The 10,311-nt window shown below is 33.6% G+C and overlaps 1 long non-coding RNA gene across 1 annotated transcript; it reads left to right on the top strand.

Moving 5' to 3' along the window:
• Positions 1–8,011: 8,011 nt before the first annotated feature.
• LOC143591662 (uncharacterized) lies at positions 8,012–9,630 on the top strand. Its single transcript, XR_013145734.1, has 3 exons — positions 8,012–8,083; positions 9,343–9,472; positions 9,560–9,630. It is a non-coding gene; the product is annotated as an uncharacterized LOC143591662 (long non-coding RNA).
• The last annotated feature ends 681 nt before the right edge of the window (positions 9,631–10,311 follow it).

Below are 10,311 nucleotides of genomic sequence, written 5' to 3'. Positions count from 1 at the left end.
ACCCCGTGGCCCGTTCGAAATTTTGCCCGTATCGCCAAATGGGGTAGTACACGAGCCGGCGGAAAAACTTATTATGGGTGGAACCACTGAATCGGATCATAATTTCGGTCATGGAAACTGCCATACAATATTTTGTGAAATTAAGTAAGAATCGGATCAATAATTATGCCCAAACGCCACCCTGTGGCTCCTCCGGTAGTACACGAACCGGAGGAAAAACAGAGTATGGGTGGAACCACTTAATCGGATCATAAATTCGGTCATTGAGACTGCCTTACAATATTTTGTGACCTTAAGAAAGAATCGGATAAAAAATTATGCCCTTACACCATCCCGTGTTCCGTTCGAAATTTTGACAGTATTGCTCACGAGCCGGAGGAAAAACTGTGTATGGGTGGAACCACTGAGTCGGATCATAAATTCAGTCATGGAGACTGCCATACCATATTTTGTGACCCTAAGAAAGAATCAGATTAATAATTATGCCCTCACGCCATCCCGTGGCTCGTTCGAAATTTTTCCAATATTGCCAAAAGGGGTAGTACACGAGCCGGAGGAAAAACTGAGTATGGTTGGAACCACTTAATCGGATCATAAATTCGGTCATGGAGACTGCCATACAATATTTTGTGACCCTAAAAAAGAATCGGATCAATAATTATGTCCTGACGCCACCCCGTGTCCCGTTCGAAATTTTGCTAGTATTGCCAAAGGGGGTATCACACGAGCCGGAGGAAAAACCGAGTATGGGTGGAACCACTGAATAGGATCATAAATTCGGTCATGGAGACTGCCATACAATATTTTGTGATTTTAAGAAAGAATCGGATCAATAATTATGCCCAAACACCACCCCGTGACCCGATCGAAATTTTGCCAGTATTGCCAAAGGGGGTAGTTCACGAGCCGGAGGAAAAACTGAGTATGGTTCGAACCACTGAATCGAATCATAAATTCGGTCATGGATACTGCCATACATTATTTTTTGACCTTAAGAAAGAATCCGATCAATAATTATGCCCTGACTCCACCCCGTGTCCCGTTCGAAATTTTGCCAGTATTGCCAAAGGTGGTAGGGTAGCACACGAGTCAGAGGAAAAACTGAGTATGGGTCGAACAACTGAATCGAATCATAAATTCGGTCATGGAGACTGCCATACAATATTTTTGACCTTAAGAAAGAATCGGATCAATAATTATTCCCTGACTCCACCACGTGGCTCGTTCGAAATTTTGCCAGTATTGCGAAAGGGGGTTGCACACGAGCCGGAGGAAAAACTGAGTATGGGTCGAACCACTGAATCGAATCATAAATTCGGTCATGGAGACTGCCATACAATATTTTATGACCTTAAGAAAGAATCGGATCAATAATTATGCCCTGACGCCACCCCGTGGCCCGTTCAAAATTTTGCCAGTATTGTGAAAGGGTGTAGCACACGAGCCGGAGGAAAAACTGTGTATGGGTGGAACCACTGAATCAGATCATAAATTCGGTCATGGAGACTGTCATACAATATTTTGTGACCCTAAGAAAGAATCGGATCTATAATTATGCCCTCACGCCACCGCGTGGCACGTTCGAAATTTTACAAGTATTGCCAAAGGGGGTAGTACACGAGCCGGAGGAAAAACTGAGTATGGGTGGAACCACTGAATCGGATCATAAATCCGGTCATGGAGACTGCCATACCATATTTTGTGACCCTAAGAAAGAATCGGATCAATAAATATGCCCTCACGCCACCCCGTGGCCCGTTCGAAATTTTACCAGTATTGCCAAACGGGGTAGTACACGAGCGGGAGGAAAAACTGTGTATGGATGAACCACTGAATCGGATCATAAATTCGGTCATGGAGACTGCCATGCAATATTTTGTGACATTAAGAAAGAATCGGATTAATAATTATGCCCGAACGCCACCTCGTGGCCCGTTCGAAATTTTGCCCGTATTGCCAAAAGGGGTAGTACACGAGCCGGAGGAAAAACTGAGTATGGGTGGAACCACTGAATCGGATCATAAATTCGGTCATGGAGACTGCCATACAATATTTTGTGACCCTAAGAAAGAATCGGATCAATAATTATGCCCTGACGCCACTCCGTGGCCCGTTCGAAATTTTGCCAGTATTGCCAAAGGGGGTTGTACACAAGCCGGAGGAAAAACTAAGTATGGGTCGAACCACTGAATCGAATCATAAATTCGGTTATGGAGACTTCCATTCAATATTTTGTGACCCTAAGAAAGAATCGGATTAATAATTATGCTTAAACGCCACCCCGTGGCCGTTCGAAATTTTGCTAGTATTGCCAAAGGGGATAGTACACGAGCCGGAGGAAAAACTGAGAATAGTGGTGATGATCTAGCGGCGTGGCATGGGTGGTGGCTATAGTTGTGGTGGTGGTGGTAGTGGTGGTGACGGGAACGATGGTCGTGGCCACGAAGGCGGTGGTGGTAGCAATGATGGTGAATGTGGTGGTGGTGGTGGTCAGGTGGCAGTGGTGGTTAGATGGTGGCGATGACAATTAGGAGGTGTTGGTGTTCAGGTGGCGGCGGCAAGGGTCAAGTGTTGGTGGTGTCTAGAAAGAATGGTGAAAATGAGAATGAAATGAAAGAAAGAAAGTTTTTAGATTTTAATAATTCTCACTTTCACCTATTGATGATAATTAATCCCAATTTAAAAAATGTTTACAAATAGTTTTAACTTTAAACATATTTTACATCAACAATTCTACATTAGCTGAAAGAAAGTTTTGAGTAAGTGTGTGATTGATGTTTATAAAAAGAATAAAATTTCTAGTGTAATCGTTAATTTTATTTCACTAGCCAACCAGACTTTCTATTTACATTCATTCACACTGGTCTATATATTTCATTCCACCATTAATTCGTCGTACCAAACGCTTAATAATACAAATTGAAGAATATAGGTAACATGTTAAAAATCTAATATTAGAAGGTGGAAAATGGAACCCACATGTTCCTCTATGTAACCCCGTTAGGGTAACACATAGCAGACCCCACACACTGCCCGTACAAGCATGAAGAAGATCCTAAGTGGACGCCACTTCATCACACGGTGGAATCCCCATTTTGCCACACTTGTCTCACATAATTCCAAAATTGCCACACATGGCTTCAGCCAACCAGAAACTGGGTCCTAGTCACACGAGCAGGTCTGGGACATTGATTGAACCAACACCTTACTTATTGTCTTTTAACCTTGACATTTTTTTCAATAGTGGTTCGTTTAGGTGTGGACATTGATTGAACCATTTCAACGAAATTGGGTCATACTCACCTTCCATGAATGTTACTATATCCCTCAACATTTAGGTCCACTTCTAGTTCTATCATAAACTTTTGTTTTTATACGATCACGGTCCAGAGTATTTGTACACTTTGTGAATTGATTAAATGTCGAATTTGATTGTGTTTGTAATTCCCGATTGTATTCACAAGTCAGTTTATATAAACGAACTTAAGTTGACAAGTCGGCCATGTTAGTTTAGTTTCTTGATTATAAAAGGATTAGTGTGCTATCTAGTTGTGGGTGTTTTCTTGACAAGGGTCGTAGAATTTTATATAGAAGTCGAATCTAAGTTGACAAGTCGGTCAAGTTGGTTTAGTCTCCTAATTGTAAAAGGATTAGTGTGTTATTTGGTTTGATTATAGATTGGGACTAGAGGTTGTAGAATGCAGATGTTTTCCTGACAGGGTCGTAGACTCTCCTAGTCTATCTCGTACATTAGTGCAATTTTTTATCTGACCGAGTTGAAATTTTAAAAAGTTGTAACAAGCGGTATAATATTGGTTTGGTAATGGTTACACTGCAAGCCAACCTATAACCATACTCAGATTTCTCGTTTTCAACAACAATAAGCGTACTTAGTAAATCCCACAAATAACAAAAGTTATTGATAGGGTCTCGGAAGGTGGGATGTAGACAAACCTTACCTCTATGACTATATCGATAGGGATAGAAAGACTATTTCAGATAGACCATTGACTCCAAACAACATACAACCGTACATGCAAAGGTAAGACACAAGGTAAGACACAAGGATGTCATTCTTTAAAAATCATTAACCTTAATCCTATGTTTTTACGAACTTCTATCATGGACTATGTCCTTAGAAAGATTCAACAACTTGTAATTAAATCATGTCTAATTCGCACATCCTAAGTATATCTAAGAAGTATGGATGATTTCATATAAATGCAATAATATTCTTATTGACACTTTGATCTTGTGGTATTCTCTTAAGAAACCAAATGGGCCTTTATACATTGTATGTTAGTATGTTATAATTACGAGAACTCGAATATTCAATAACCTTTTGTCTTATTGCACAAATATTCTCCTTTTATAAGATGATATTAGAACTATTCCCACTTATACACAATTTGTCTCAGAAGAATTATGCCAACACTATACAATTTAATTATTCCAATATGACTTTTTAAAGAAAAAAACATTTTATACTCTTATCATATTTGTCTACAACTATTTATAATAGTTAGTTATGTCCATACATCCATTATAATTAAAGATGCTAACATCATAATCTTGTGGGTACATTTTAGACCAAAACCAATGTCCAACTTGGATTAAGAAAGTCCAACACTTGGTGAACTACTATCCACCACTTTTGTTACAATTTTGACTAATTACCTAACCATAAAATGTATTATTATTTCAATAATGTTCCACATTCTCCCTCTTTACCAGCATTACATTTCACATCACTAATGTTAGTTTTTCTTTGAATTTTATATAATCAATTACCTTATCATTCATATTTAATATATACTTTTAACGTTCACATTTTAATAATAAGTTCTCTCATTAAATTTGACATGTGATTGTAATGTTTAATTATCAAAGCTTATGGAATGTAAGTTGTTTCTTATTGTATGGTATAAAGGTAACGTATCATTTACAAAATAAACTTTTGGTGAGCTTCAACACCTGAATTCATTCAACTAGGGTCATGCCTTACCTTTTAGTTCTTGGTGAACCTCCACCTAAAAGCATATACCACAATACACAAATAGCATATAACTAAGTTAATGCACGTGTTTATCTCCCGCGAAACATATATTAAAAAAAGAAACATATATAAACTTTACAAACTTGTTTGGATTTTCTTTTATCAGTAAGTGAAGAAAGATATTTTGATAAAGACCAGACGGGTTTGCGGTGAATAACATAAATCTAAGGTGCTTGTAATTCATAAGATCATCGTATGCAGAATATACTAGAACATGGTAAAATAGCATGGCAAATTTAGCTCTACGATCAACCATCATGAAACGATGGTGTTTCGCTATTCATTTGATAGGAATAAATGGGAGAAAAGGAAGACTAAGAAAACAATAAGAAGAAGAATAAAAATAAGCTATATTGGTTTTTATTAATTTCAACTATCATACACTTTTGGTCGATGTTGGTCTCAAGTAACGAATTGGCTGTTGGCGGTCTCATCTTTTAATGTATTTGTTTCTAACGTTCGTGACTAACAGAATCCTGCGGTCGTTAGTTGCAGGTAGCTGAAAAAAACGTTTTTGGCCGGAAATCTAAACATTTTCGTCCCAAACATCTTTGTAACCTTCAATCGGACATTTAAGAACATTTTTTTTCTTGTAAAATCAACAATTATTGAGGTCGCATGAACCCTAGAACCATTGTTGGAATCGGCTGGTGGTGCTCAAGTGGTGGTGGTGGTTGGTTGGTGGTTGATGTGCTAAAAGTAGTCAAACAATTTATTAACTAAAATATGATAATCTTGATACTAAGTATTACTCTAGACTCTTAAACTCGAATAAAACTACTAACCGGCAAGTGAACCGATCGACTCTAGTAAAGCTAAGTAAGTTCGGATATCGAACTAAGTCCGGATATCCAAAATTTACTATAGAACACCCATGCTCTACTAATACTTTTGACTGCATACTATAACTCGTACACCAACAATTAAATGGGTGGATCCTAGATATACTGATTATTATTCAAGTCTTATAAATACGTGGACAACCACAAGTCACACCAATAATTCACCAAAAACAAACTTCTTTTGGCCAATTTGACTATTTGAGTTTACTTACATAATTCTTGCCACATTAAATGAGTATGTGCATTTATATTCATTACACCAAATAATTCAAACAAAAGAGACACGTTTGTAAAACCATTTCTTCAACACTAGGTTCCACCATTCTAAATTCTAAGAAGCTTTCATAACACTTATGATAGTGTTATTCTTCAATTCAACTCTCATCAAGTTATTATCATCTTAAAATATCAATTTGTAAAAAAGAAAAAACAAGAAGCAAATTTAGATCAAATTTAACCAATTTCATCAAAATCCTTTCCACATGCAAAATCATCTAGTCAAATAAAATATTATAATCATCCCTAACATCATTTCAAAATAATTATAAGTTTTTCACTTAAACCATAATCTGCACACCATGTATATATCAAGTGAGACTAAAACTCAAAACCTTTTAATTGAGGGTATATATTTTTATCACTAGACTAAGCTAGTAGTTATAAAAGAACATGTATATATACACTTTTGTACCTCATCTTCATTGTCTTTGCCATACAATGCCATTCCTATTAAATAAGGTTCTAACACTATTTAAATCTTTTTATTGTATAAAACTTTCACCATTCAATAGCACAAGTTCTATTTGCCCACAAATCAATTGTTGATATTCTACAATCTCATTTAATAAGAAACTGTGTAAAATATTATAATTTAGAATTTTAAATGTTGAGTGTAATACATTCAATAATGGGTACAAACTCTATCTTTTATATACATATATATATATACAATAAAACAAATCATTTGGAGGTGAAATTATTTGATTCCCATATGAAGTAGTGGATACCACCTATGCTACATCTTTGTTTAACCTAAAATAAATAAAATGGAAATTTGATCTATTTTGGGATCTAAATCTTCTAGAATGAATAAAACATCTATGAAAAAACCATATCAATTAACAAGCATATCCAACCATAAAAGGACATGCAATTAACACAACCTCAAAACAACTTATACAAACCATTCAAATATGTTACATAAAAATCAAGAAATGGACCAATTTGTTTAAATAAAACTTGAATTTAATCACAATTGACCCCATTGTCATAAATGCATGAAAGGGTTGCAACCAACGATCCAAGGCAGTTTCACTTGTGGCTACTATAAATTATCCATTTGTGGCCCTTCTAAAACAAGAAAAGCATAGTTGAAATCTTGAAATTATAATATTATTCTTGCCTCTTTCTTTATCTTTCCATCCACCAACATTAATATTCCCATATTCTTTTGCCTAAAAAGTATTTTGTTTTACTTAACAAATTGATTTTTCTCTCCTTTTGTGTAGACCCCTTAAAATAATTTTCAAGCATTTTACTTGAATCTTTTTATTTCTTATATTTCCTTTGAGGAGAAACTCATGATCAAGGGCAATAGAAATCATTGCGACAAATCATTTTGCACAAGATGACTCAAAGAAGGAGAGGTATCATGATTTAGACCCTGACCCGATAAAATACCAACCCGTAAAGGTACCCAACCTAGCAACCTCATCATTATTATTGATAAAGACGAAAATAAATATGCGGTGGTGGGCCATGTTTTAACAAATTCAATAATAATTAATATAATAACTCTTATCGTCAGTAAATAACCATCGCGCTTTAACATTTAACAAGTCAGGCAACAGTAAAAAATACACGCATTAAGGTTGTTCTCATCTTGTGCTTTAATAGTATTACTCTAGTAAGTATTATTATTCTTAAACACCATCATTTTAGACTAAACTTAATACATATACATTTTGCCAAAAAAGTTGTATAAAAGAAGGAAGAATTTGGTGTGACAATTATGCAAGAAGTGGGCACAAGATAAGCACGTGGGAGTCGACTTTTACTATCAAATGTAATACATACATATACATAGCATGCTGGCATTTTAACATACTTATGAACACTTGATTGCTTCCCACATTCTTCTGTTATTCTCTCATTCAATCTTCTTCTCCATATTTCAAGATTTCAGGTTCTTCTTTATCCTTTATTATACCCATTTATAATTCTTCTCAAATATCTCCATAAAACTCATAAAAATTGTGCCTTTGGTGGTTATCTTGTGTGATCAAGAATTCATAAAAATTGTATCTTTTTCTTCACCATTTTCAAGATTTCAGGTTCTTCTTTATTCTTTATTATTACCCATCAATTAGTTTTTAAAAAAAAAACTGCAGTCCAATGGTACGAGGGTTGATGGTTAAGTTCAGGGTATGTATGAGTCATGCTTGGCAGTGACGAAGCTTTGGCTTAATCAAAGGGGTGGTTGAAGTTACAGAAAAATATTTTTGAGGTGTCCGGACTTAATACCTATAAAATTTTCAGGCGAAATCGTGAAAATTTACACTACTAAGAGAAAAAACAGGGTTCTTCATAACCTTCGCCTCTGCAGCGTCAAAATTAGTATAATGGGTAGTTCAAAACACTGTTTAAAATTTTTTTTTTTACATACAACTGCATAAAACTCATAAAAATTGAGTCTTTGGTGGTTATTTTGTTTGTAGTCTTTATTGTGTCTTTATTGCCCAAAAAGGTGCCAAAATTCATAAAAATTGTGTCTTTATTGCCCATCAATTAATCTTCTCAAACAACACAACTAAATTCATAAAAATTGTGTCTTTAATGTGTTTCTAATGAATTTTTTATTTTTTTAAAGTGACAAGATTTGAATGAAATCACTTGATATTTAGTTTATTTTTCTGGATTTTTGTCTTTTTTTTTCAACATTATAAACCCATATCAAAATCATAAAGATTTCATACGATTTTTTGGTGGATTTTATTGAGGGTTTTGGTGGATTTCAAGAATCTTGTGGGGTTATGAACAAGTGAAAGTGGGAATTTTGCAATATTCTAATAGTGCTCTGTTTTCACTTTTTGGTTAATATTTTCTGGGATTTTGTCTTTGTTTACAACATTTTAAACCCACATGAAAATCTTTAATGAATTCCAGTTTTTAGGGTTTATGTTGATTTCAAGAATCTTATGAGATCACTACAAATTTTTTTTAATATTTCTCTGTTTTTGTTCAAATTTTCTGGGACTCTTTTATTATTTGCAACATTCAAATCCCACATCAAAATCATAAAAAAATGTTTGATTTATTAGAGTGTTCTTGATAAAGTATATATGTATATTTTTTTAGAACGACGACTTTCATGTGTGTTCATTATTTAATGAGAAATTTACAATTTTTCTAATTGTGCTATGTTTTTTGGTTCATATGATATAGGTATTGTTTCATGAGAGAGAAAAGATTGATCTTCATTCATTGAACATATTTAACAAGAAAATAAGTCAGTCATGAAGTTTATGAAACTTGGTTCTAGGCCTGATACATTCTACAATTCAGAATCAGTAAGGTATACATATCAAGTTTATATTTTTTTATTGTGATTCACAAATCTTTTTGGTAAAAGTTTTTTAAATATTTTTTTGTATTAATTCAGGTCAGTTTCTTCTGAGGTTTCTAGTGATCTTGTAGTTCAAGTGAATGGAACAAGATATTTGCTTCACAAGGTAATAATCTTTAATTGCAGCCCACATTTTTTTACTAGTTTCAAAATTTTGATCAAATCATGTAATAATACTGAAAATTTCAATTTTTTCAGAATTTTTTTTATCAAAATCTTTCTATAAAAGTTAAAACAAAGATTATTCAATGTGGATTATGATCAGAGTTCTTTAAAAGTAATAAATTATGAATCTTTATGCTCTGTTTTTCTCTTTGAAAACAATTTCCTACAATTCCACATAAAGGGTTTTCAAAATTTGTATCAATTCATGGAATAAAGATAAAAATTTTAAAAAAAGTTTTTTTTATCAAATTATTGAATACAGTTAAAAAAAATTCATAGTTTTCTTAAAAATCTTTCTATAAAACAAGATAAACATTGTTATTAACTTATTATAGTAAATGAAATTCTTAAATAGAGCACAATTAGAAATGTTTCAAAAAAGTTTTTTTTATCAAATTATTGCATACAGTTAAAAATTTTATTTTTTTTCATAATTTTTCTTAAAAATCTTTCTATAAAACTAGATAAACATTGTTATTAACTTATTATAGTAAATGAAATTTTTAAATAAAGCACAATTAGAAAATTTCCAAAAAAGTTTTTTTTTTATCAAATTATTAAATACAGTTAAAAATTTTATTTTTTTTTCATAATTTTTCTTAAAATCTTTCTATAAAACTAGA

This window comes from Bidens hawaiensis, unplaced genomic scaffold, assembly GCF_021521415.1.
Source record: "Bidens hawaiensis isolate Kalapana, Puna unplaced genomic scaffold, B.hawaiensis_p1.1 tig00039976_1, whole genome shotgun sequence".
NCBI classification, from domain to species: domain Eukaryota; kingdom Viridiplantae; phylum Streptophyta; class Magnoliopsida; order Asterales; family Asteraceae; genus Bidens; species Bidens hawaiensis.
This window is presented reverse-complemented; position numbering and strand designations above follow the sequence as displayed.